This window comes from Zootoca vivipara, chromosome 9 (genome assembly GCF_963506605.1).
Source record: "Zootoca vivipara chromosome 9, rZooViv1.1, whole genome shotgun sequence".
NCBI lineage: Eukaryota > Metazoa > Chordata > Lepidosauria > Squamata > Lacertidae > Zootoca > Zootoca vivipara.
The window spans coordinates 76121887-76132096 of NC_083284.1; the positions used below are offsets into that span (position 1 = coordinate 76121887).

General features: G+C 49.7%; 1 long non-coding RNA gene across 1 annotated transcript; it reads right to left on the reverse strand.

Moving 5' to 3' along the window:
* Positions 1 to 6567: 6567 nt before the first annotated feature.
* On the reverse strand, positions 6568 to 9599 carry LOC132592692 (uncharacterized). Its single transcript, XR_009558223.1, has 4 exons — positions 9491 to 9599; positions 9017 to 9069; positions 8356 to 8441; positions 6568 to 6592 (listed from the first exon to the last, which is right to left on the reverse strand). It is a non-coding gene; the product is annotated as an uncharacterized LOC132592692 (long non-coding RNA).
* Between the last annotated feature and the right edge of the window lie 611 nt (positions 9600 to 10210).

Below are 10210 nucleotides of genomic sequence, written 5' to 3' on the forward strand. Positions count from 1 at the left end.
AGATCAGAAATTAAGTTGTAAATAGACTGTGGAATTTATGAATATGTTATATGAAAGGAAGAAAATAAGATTATACAAGGTGATTAAAATGGTATAGAATTTGCTAAGTATAATTGTGCTAAAGAACCACAGGGAGGGGAACCCGAGGAGATCCCAATATACAATGTGAAGTGATATAAGAATTTGTGTTTTATATGTATTTGTTTTTTCTTTTTCTTCTTTCTGCTTTACTATTGTTGTTTTTTTGAAAAGTATAATAAAAACATTATTATATAAATATATATATAAAAGGAATGGACTCTTCTTCCTTGGAGGATGCTAAGTAGAGGTTGCATGGCCACCTGTCAGGGATTCTTCTTCAGCTGTGATTCCTGCATTGCAGGGGCTCGGACTGTATGGCCCTGGGGGCCTCTTTCAACTCTATAATAATTAGAATCATAGAGTTGGAAGAGACCACAAGGGCCATCCAATCCAACCCCCTGCCAAGCAGGAAACACCATCAAAGCATTCCTGACAGATGGCTGTCAAGCCTCTGCTTAAAGACCTCCAAAGGAGACTCCACCACACTTCTTGGCAGCAAATTCCACTGTCGAACAGCTCTTACTGTCAGGAAGTTCTTCCTAATGTTTAGGTGGAATCTTCTTTCTTGTAGTTTGAATCCATTGCTCCGTGTCCACTTCTCTGGAGCAGCAGAAAACAACCCTTCTCCCTCCTCTATATGGCATCCTTTTATATATTTGAACATGGCTATCATATCGCCCCTTAACCTTCTCTTCTCCAGGCTAAACATACCCAGCTCCCTAAGCCATTCCTCATATGGCATCGTTTCCAGGCCCTTGACCATTTTGGTTGCCCTCCTCTGGACACGTTCCAGCTTGTCAGTATCCTTCTTAAGGTGGTGCAGGTCATTCCCCCACCCCCACAGCCAAGGGGACTCATAATATTAATATGAATAATAATACCTAAAGGTTATATTTACAGGTGTCTACTCAAATTTTGGGGGCTTCCAGATTTTGTACTCGTTCAGGACACCATATTACCAAAGCCCGCCACTGGGCAGGAGATTAATACTTTATTCAGAATAATGGGCTAAAGAGTGCCCCCCAGCCCCACCTAAATGTTATCTGATTGGCAGGGGATTGGCAAGTGGGTGGCCTCACCCCCTTGTCAGAGTGGCCTGCAAGAGATGGAGGCACTAAGGGTGTGATCCTAGAGTAGGCAGACAAATAGTGTGGCCTAGTATAACACCTCCTGGCAAATAGAAGGGGAAGAAATGGAGGCAGTGAGAGATTTTACTTTCTTGGGCTCCTTGATCACTGCAGATGGTGACAGCAGTCACGAAATTAAAAGACGCCTGCTTCTTGGGAGAAAAGCAATGACAAACCTAGGCAGCATCTTAAAAAGCAGAGACATCACATTGCCGACAAAGGTCCGTATAGTTAAAGCTATGGTTTTCCCAGTAGTGATGTATGGAAGTGAGAGCTGGACCATCAAGAAGGCTGAGCGCCGAAGAATTGATGCTTTTGAATTATGGTGCTGGTGGAGACTCTTGAGAGTCCCATGGACTGCAAGAAGATCAAACCTATCCATTCTTAAGGAAATCAGCCCTGAGTGCTCACTGGAAGGACAGATCCTGAAGCTGAGGCTCCAATACTTTGGCCACCTCATGAGAAGAGAAGAATCCTTGGAAAAGACCCTGATGTTGGGAAAGATTGAGGGCACTAGGAGAAGGGGACGACAGAGGACAAGATGGTTGGACAGTGTTCTCGAAGCTACGAACATGAGTTTGACCAAACTGCGGGAGGCAGTGCAAGACAGGAGTGCCTGGCGTGCTATGGTCCATGGGGTCACGAAGAGTCGGACACGACTAAACGACTAAACAACAACAACAGTATAACACAGCTTGTTTCATGAAAACATACAATCATTTGTCATAACACCTAGAAAAAGGAAACCAAGGGTCAAGATTCTCCAAGTTGTCCACACAGGGAAAGTTCTAGACGTTTGGCCTAATAAATTAATGGTAAAGAATAGAGCTGAAATAATAATAATAATAATAATAATAATAATAATAATAATAATATTTATTTATTTATACCCCGCCCATCTGACTGGGTTTCCCCAGCCACTCTGGGCGGCTTCCAACCAAATATTAGAAACAATAAAGCATCAAACAGAAGGCCCTCTGCCTGGTTCCCTGCAACCTGGCTTCTTGCAATGAGGGAACCGCCAGAAGACCCTCGGCGCTGGACCTCAGTGTCCGGGCAGAACGATGAAGGTGGAGACGCTCCTTCAGGTATACAGGACCGAGGCCATTTAGGGCTTTAAAGGTCAGTACCAACACTTTGAATTGTGCTCGGAAACGTACTGGAAGCCATTGAAGGTCTCTTAGGATTGGTGTTATGTGGTCCTGGCGGCCACTCCCAATCACCAGTCTAGCTGCCGCATTCTGGATTAGTTGTAGTTTCCGGGTCACCTTCAAAGGTAGCCCCACGTAGAGCGCATTGCAGTAGTCCAAGCGGGAGATAACCAGAGCATGCACCACTCTGGTGAGACACTGTGGGCAGGTAGGGTACCAGATGGAGCTGGTAGACAGCCACCTTGGACACAGAATTAACCAGTGCCTCCCTGGGCAGCTGTGAGTCCAAAATGACTCCCAGGCTGAACACCTGGTTCTTCAAGGGCACAGTTACCCCACTCAGGACCAGGGAGTCCCCCACACCCGCCCGACCCCTGTCCCACAGAAACAGTATTGTCAGGATTCAACCTCAATCTGTTAGCCCCCATCCATCCTCCAACATCCTCCAGGCACTCACACAGAACCTTCACCGCCTTCACTGGTTCTGATTTAAAAGAGAGGTAGAGCTGAGTATCATCCGCATACTGATGAACACCCAGCCCAAACCCCCTGATGATCTCTCCCAGCGGCTGCATGTAGATGTTAAAAAGCATGGGGGAGAGAACGGAACCCTGAGGCACCCCACAAGTGAGAGCCCAGGGGTCCGAACACTCATCCCCCAGCACCACTTTCTGGACACAGTGCCCCCAGCTCCCAACCCCTCTAGACGGTCCAGAAGGATGTTATGGTCGATGGTGTCAAAGGCTGCTGAGAGATCCAGCAGAACTAGGAAACAGCTCTCACTGGAGATCATCGAACAGCGCAACCAAGGCCGTTTCAGTCCCATGGTGAGGCCTGAATCCCGACTGGAAGGGATCCAAATGGTCCGCATCTTCCAGGCGTACTTGGAGTTGTTCAGCAACCACCCACTTTCAGTGGATATGCTCATTTATTACAATTAAGTTTGCAGCAGGACATTAGATCCACTTGGTGATAAAAATAGTGCCATAAAGCTGGAACAATACAGCCGATTCAGGAAATGGCTCCACAAATAAAGCTTGATTGCTGAATGCAGTTTTAATTTTTTTGCTGTAGGAAGATAATATATTGCTTCATCTAATTCTTTGGGTTGAGCACACATTGTAAAACAAAGGCATGTAACATTCTTTGCAATTTGCTTGTGTGCAATGATTCTGGTGTATATGAAGCACCCTGCAATGAAGAAAATAGATAAAAGTCAAATAAATCAAGTGCCAGGGGTTTATGGCGGAGCTTTCTAATCAATATCTCCAGCCAGTGCATGATCTGTGGAGAGGAAAGTACTATATAAGCAGATTCCTCTAAAATGGTTATCTGCTTGCATTATATCCACTCACTTACACAACCTGAATGCCATTTTTTTATTTAAAGAGAAGATCTAAGGTTATTAATTTTATGGAATGATGTGCTTGAAAACTGTTGATCTAATTATGAACAACACTAATTACATATAATGGGAGAAGGGTGGCGCTGTGGTCTAAACCACAGAGCCTAGGGCTTGCTGATCAGAAGGTCGGCGACGGGGTGAGCTCCCGTTGCTCGGTCCCTGCTCCTGCCCACTAGCAGTTCGAAAGCACGTCAAAGTGTAAACAGATGAATAGGTACCACTCCAGCGGGAAGGTAAACGGCAATTCCGTGCGCTGCTCTGGGTTCGGCAGAAGCGACTTAGTCATGCTGGCCACATGACCTGGAAGCTGTACACTGGCTCCCTTGGCCAGTAAAGCCAATATCTTCTATATTTTGCAATAAAGGATCGGGTGTAACCACCGCTTTGCTTTGAAATACATCTGATTGGTCTCTGTCATTTTATCTCCGGCCAGGGAACCTCATGGGGTCTTATATGGTCCCTGAACCCTTACGGAAAACAGGGAATTAATGAGAAATTAATTGTTCTTAACATCAGCATAAGCCTTTTTACAAAAATGCCTCCACAGCATGAACACGGACTCTCAACTTGTAGGGTGTTCTCCCCGCTCTGTAGAAATTTCCTCTTACCTGTTTTATTTGGGGGGTGGTTTTGGCAGCAGCCACAGCGGTGCAGGAGCGAAATCCTGCAAGAAAGAAGGTATATTTGAGGCAGGGGGAGACCTCAATGCTACACGCTGCTTTGAGGGAAGAATCCCTTAACAGGTGAATGGTCTGTCACAGACCAAACACCAGGGACGGTGCTTCAGATAAAGCAATAAAATCATGCCTAGCCAGGAGGATCACGCTTAGGCAGGGTTCTATGCAGAAAGACAGTCCTTTCGGTTGCTTGGGGTGAAGGACATGCCCTTTGCACAGGCTCAGAGGGCCCCAGGTGAGTTTTGGGTTTCCAAGCGTAAAGACCCCCCACAAAAAGGTGGAGGAGACCTGAGCGGAGCATCTCGCCCTCTGCACCCCAACGAAAGGCGGGTAGGATGCAGGAAAAGTCACGTGGCACACACCCCCTCGCTCCGGGTGCCAAAGCCCCTAGCTCTGCCACTGTTTGTGGCTTTCCCACGGGCATCTGGGTGGCCCCTGGGAGAAGAGGCGGCTGGGCCAGATGGGCCCTTAGCATGCTTCTGCAGGCCTTCCTTGTGTGTTTCCTAAGGCCCCCCTCCTTCCTCCTGTCCCATTACTGTACCTTTGAGGCGAGAGGCCCTCGTCTCGGCTCCAGTCCCTCCCAGGATGCGGCGGCTCCCAGGCTGAACCTTTCCCTCGCTGCAAAACAAACGGAGACATCAGCAGACGCTTGGCTCCCAGCCACGCTAGCCCCAGTCTGGGCCAGGAGGGTGGGGAGCTGGGAAGGGGGCATTTCCTCCTACCTGATCTTATGAGCTTCCCCCACTTGTCCTCCTCCATACGGGCATCATGGCTGTGTCCCGACCGGCCTGGCACAGAGGGAGCAGCCAAAGTCTCCTCCCTCACCGAAATAACTCTCGAGGTGGTTTTAATGGGAGGAAACCTTGGCTGCTGCTTCTGTGCCAAGTAGGGCCGGGACGGAGCCATGCCCGTACGGAGAGGGGGCAGTGGGGTAGCCATGCAAGGGTCAGGGGCCGGGAACCGCCGGGGTGGTCTCTCGCCCTTCATCCTGGGAGCCGGCGCTGGAGCCTCATCCCTGGAGGCGTGGCTCTGTGGAGAAAGCAGGACATCTTAGAAGAAGGGGCTGGGACGGACGGGCCAAAAACTATGGACAGAAGGTCAACTCAGAAGCCCATCCAGCTGTCTTGGTCGCACCAAATATTGAAAGGCTTCTCTCTCCACTTTCAGCGTCCTGGAGAATCCTGGCAATCCTGTAGTGTGTTCAGGGTGCTGGGAATGGGAATGGGAGCTGTCGGCAATGGCAGGTCCTTGACAAAGGACAGCTCCCAGGATTCCTTGGTGGAAGCCAAGACTGTGAAAGTGGTGGAAGAGGCCTTTGAAGGTCTGGTGTGGTGGATGCTCTCAACAGGAAGCCTGCCACTTTCATGGGGATTGTGTTCTGGGTATCGCACCTCAAACCAGAATCTCATAGGGTCAAAACACCTGGGGTTCAGGGCTGGGGGGGATTGACAAAGTCTCTTTTCCCGGACACCCGCCTGCTTTCTGCCCCCTTTCTGATAGATTTTTGGGCCAAGAACACAAAGCTAAATGGACACCAGTTAGATGCGCCAAAGTTCCAGGCTTTCTGTCATCGTCAAGGAATGAGGGACACATGCAATTGTGGACCAGTGGGGACTTTGTAAGGTCTGTGAACAAGATCACACTGCCGATCTCGCAAGAGCCGCCTCCTTGTGGGAATAAGGAAGCCCAGGGGAATCAGACCCCCCCCAAAAGCACCTGGGATGAGGTGGCTTTCAAAGAGGGTGAGACAATTGCGTAGTGGAGAGGGTTATTGCAAGGCAACCCGGTTGGAGGGAATAATGCTTATGAAAAGCACTTCCTGGAAGCCACAGGCGGGGAGAGTGTTCCTATGACCCCCAAACCAAGTTTCACAAGGACCCCTCCCTCCCTCCCTTCTGTCCCAGTCCCATTACCTGAGAGTCGCCACGTCTCTCCAGGGATTTGGCCAGAACGATGTAAACCTTGGGGAAAGGCTCCCTCCCTGGAAAGAAAATGGAGGAATGAGGAAGCGCCTGGCTCCCAGCCATGCTAGCACCAGCCTGGTGCATGGGACATGGGAAGGAAGCATCCCTATAATATAGGGCACTCAATTGGCATTTCCACTTACCTGAAGTTGGAGCCTTCCCCCCCTTGTTCTGGCTGGCCTCTCGCCTAAGGAAGAAACAAGCTCAGTTAGTCTGACTTGTTGGAGGAGTTCCAGAAACATATATATAGATGATGATAATATGTATATAGTTTGGGACCCAGGTGGCGCTGTGGTTAAACCACTGAGCCTAGGGCTTGCCGATCAGAAGGTCGGCGGTCCGAATCCCCACGACGGGGTGAGCTCCCGTTGCTCGGTCCCAGCTCCTGCCAACCTAGCAGTTTGAAAGCACATCAAAGTGCAAGTAGATAAATAGGTACTGCTGCAGCAGGAAGGTAAACGGCGTTTCCGTGTGCTGCTCTGGTTTGCCAGAAGCGGCTTTGTCATGCTGGCCACATGACCTGGAAGCTGTATGCCGGCTCCCTCAGCCAATAACGCGAGATGAGCGCCGCAACCCCAGAGTCGGTCACGACTGGACCTAATGGTCAGGGGTCCCTTTACCTTTATGTATATAGTTTATTCCAAGGTTCATTATGGTAACTGAGATCACTAGTTGAGGTTGGCTAGGATCTCAGGAAGGACATATTCATGGGATGCAGAAATTACAGAAAAATATGGGCTAAGAAGACAAGGAGAGCCACTTCTTCCCCTGGTCCAGTTCCACACACCATTTCTGCTTCTGTCTGAAGGAAGGAATGACCGGGAAGGGGGGGGGGAATTCTGGGATTCATTTCCGCAGAAGCATTCCCAACCACAGCTGGATTGCCCAATGGGCAGAGCAGGCACCAGCCTATGGGCCAGGCAATATTGGATCAAAATAAATACCGTTTGTTTTGCGTAATAAAATTGGTTGATTAATATTGTTGGTTGGTAAAATAAAAAATGTATCAGGAGATCATTGCGAGGAGCCTAGCGATATTTTGACTGCCTAGAGGCCTCCACAGGTTTTAATCTGGAACTGTGCCCAACCAAGAGCCAACTTTGCTGCTCTTTCAAATGTCAAAGGCACCCTGTACACAGAGCCGTAGCTAGGTGATCTTTTTTTAATTATTATTTTTTACTTTATTTACAACAGAGTCCACAACAACTCATACATACAAACCCACCACCACTGACAATTTAATTATCTAAATTCAACTCCTATCCCCTTATACAAAGAAAGCATAACATAAAAACAAAAAACTTCCTTTATCCTGTAAATGGCCTCCTTATTTACTTCTTGTATACTGTTTCTTTTGTATGTGATTTTTACGAATTTTCCTAATTATGACTTTTAAAAACCGCAGTCTCCTGTAGAAATCAATCGCAACAACTCCAGGTGTATATTTGGGGGCACTCTTTGGTAAAGGATTCTCTGCATTTCCCCCATTCTTTTTGAAATTATTGTCTAGTCCGACACTTCGTGACCCCATGTACCAGAGCATGCCAGGCACTCCTGTCTTCCACTGCCTCCCACATAAATCTTTAATTATAGACATATTTATGGACCTATTTTAAAGCCCATTTTGTATTCCCCCCCCCTCACATGTGCCCCTGGCGGGGGCCCACCTCACCACTCCCTAGCTACGACCCTGCCTGTACCACCCTACATTTTGGCACCCACCCCTCTTGTTCTTCCGCATTGTTTTAGCCCAGCGTGAGCGCCCCGGTCATGCCATCCTAAAACTGCCCCAGCCCAGCCTTGGGAGTGGATCACGACCCTTGCCCTGTCCAGGTGGACCAGAGAGAAACCCTCTCCATAAAACTACAGTATAGGGATATCTAAATCAGGCCTTCCTCCTCCAGCTAGCAAGACTTCCCCTGCTGCCACGGAAGGAAGGTCACAGCATACCTCCACATTTTGCTGGATTTTGCTGCACCGCTGGGCTGCTGCTGGGCTGCTGCTGCTGCTGCTGCCGCCTTTCCCAAACCATGGCCCTGAGAAGGAAGAAGGACATTGTACTCTCTAGGGGACAGGGGTCCTGTGGGCCGTCCCCACTCCCCAGTCATTTTCATCGGGGGCACAGTGCCCTCCCTATTCCCCCCATCTTTTCTCTCCCCCCCTCCTGTCTGCCTTCCCAGCTCCCTCCCTCCCTCTGCTGCCTCCCCCCAGACACATCCCTCCTTCTCCTGCGCGGCAAAGAGCGGACAAGCATCAGCCCATGCCAGGCAAGCCAGTGGAGGCAGGGCCCTCCTGCGGGGGAGACATAGGGCCCCTGGGGGGGCAGCCCCCAAACTTCTGTAGGGACAGCCTGAGCTCTGGCGAGGGGGTCTGGCCAGCTGACCCAGGGAAGGAGGGGACAGAACAAGCACCCCTGCCAGGCTGCCCATGCCCACGTCACCACTGCTCCTGCCTGGGCACATGATGGCCCCACCCCTGGCTTGGAAGGAGGGGGGCGAGGGGCTGGGGCGAGACAGGCCTGCAACCCCCCAACCCTGCCCTGTTTCACTCAGGTCGGTGCCACGACCTCCCTGCACATGTGGGGAATGGATTCCCCATGGAATTAACCTACCACAACGGCCAAAGTTTCATTCTCCTTCCGGCGCCACAATAGGCTCTTAGGACCTAGGAGACAGAAAGGAAAATAAAAACAGAGGAAGAGGGAAATGTTCAGGAAATGTCCAGGAATCCCAAAGTCTAATCTCAGAGCCCTTGGCTTATGTCTCGCAGGAGGACTCAGGATCCACCCTGGACCTCAACCTTGCTCTGTTCCCTCCCTGTGGCATACTAAAGATTGTAAGCCCCTTGGGGCAAGGACCTTTTGATCAAGGGTCACATGCAGCGATGGTGCAAAGAAATAATATAAAATAAATCTCACTAGGCTCCTGCCCCGTGCAAGCTGAAGCCCGCTAGAAGCCTTTCCCTTAAAACACCTTCCATTTGGGACTCCTGGCTCAGGAAAAGGGGCTAAGTCTGCAGAGCTGCATTGCTGAGAGGCAAATAATAATAATAATTTTATAGCACTCATCTCCTCTGGGCCTCCTACCTTCAGAATTCATTTTTCAGTCTCTCACTGACATCTGAGAGGCATCCCCCTTGCAGGGCATTTTAAGGCTTGCTTGAAAAGCAGCACTTTGTGACCTCAGCTGGCAAACAGGGTCCAGGGTGCTGGGTTGCCAGGCAGCTGAATTAAGAAAGATAAAATCAGGGGGGTCAAAGTCTGCTGGGATGAGGCCACCGTGGGTCAGGCCAGAGGGTGTGGTTGGGGTGTGTGGTTGTGCCTCTCCTTGTTCTGCATCTTGCTCCCCCGCCCGTTCCTTTAGCTGCTTGAGAGAATCATAGCATGGTAGAGTTGGAAGGGATGCCAAGGGTCATCTAGTCCAACCCCCGGCAATGCAAGGATCCTGCCCACAGCCAGCCCCTGGCTGGGCTCCAAACTCCAACCATCTTCTTACCAGCCGGGTGCACAGACCCTTTGCCATTCTGCATGGGGTGGAGAAAGGGGAGAGAGAGACGTTTTGCTCTCTCCCCCTCAGGACATTGATATGAGAGCCACACCATGCAGGAGGGAGGAAGCTTGTTTTCTCCTTCAAGATCATTACCGGGTTTTCTGGGGAGCGTTTTGGACAAGTCAATTTAAGAATTGGGGGTTGGGGGGGTTGTTCCTTAAAAAAGCTCAACAACTTTCGGGGTGTCCTGGTTTTTACTTTATGGCAACCCTATATTACTAAACCCAATAAAAATACCTAAGAGGAAAAGAAAGAAA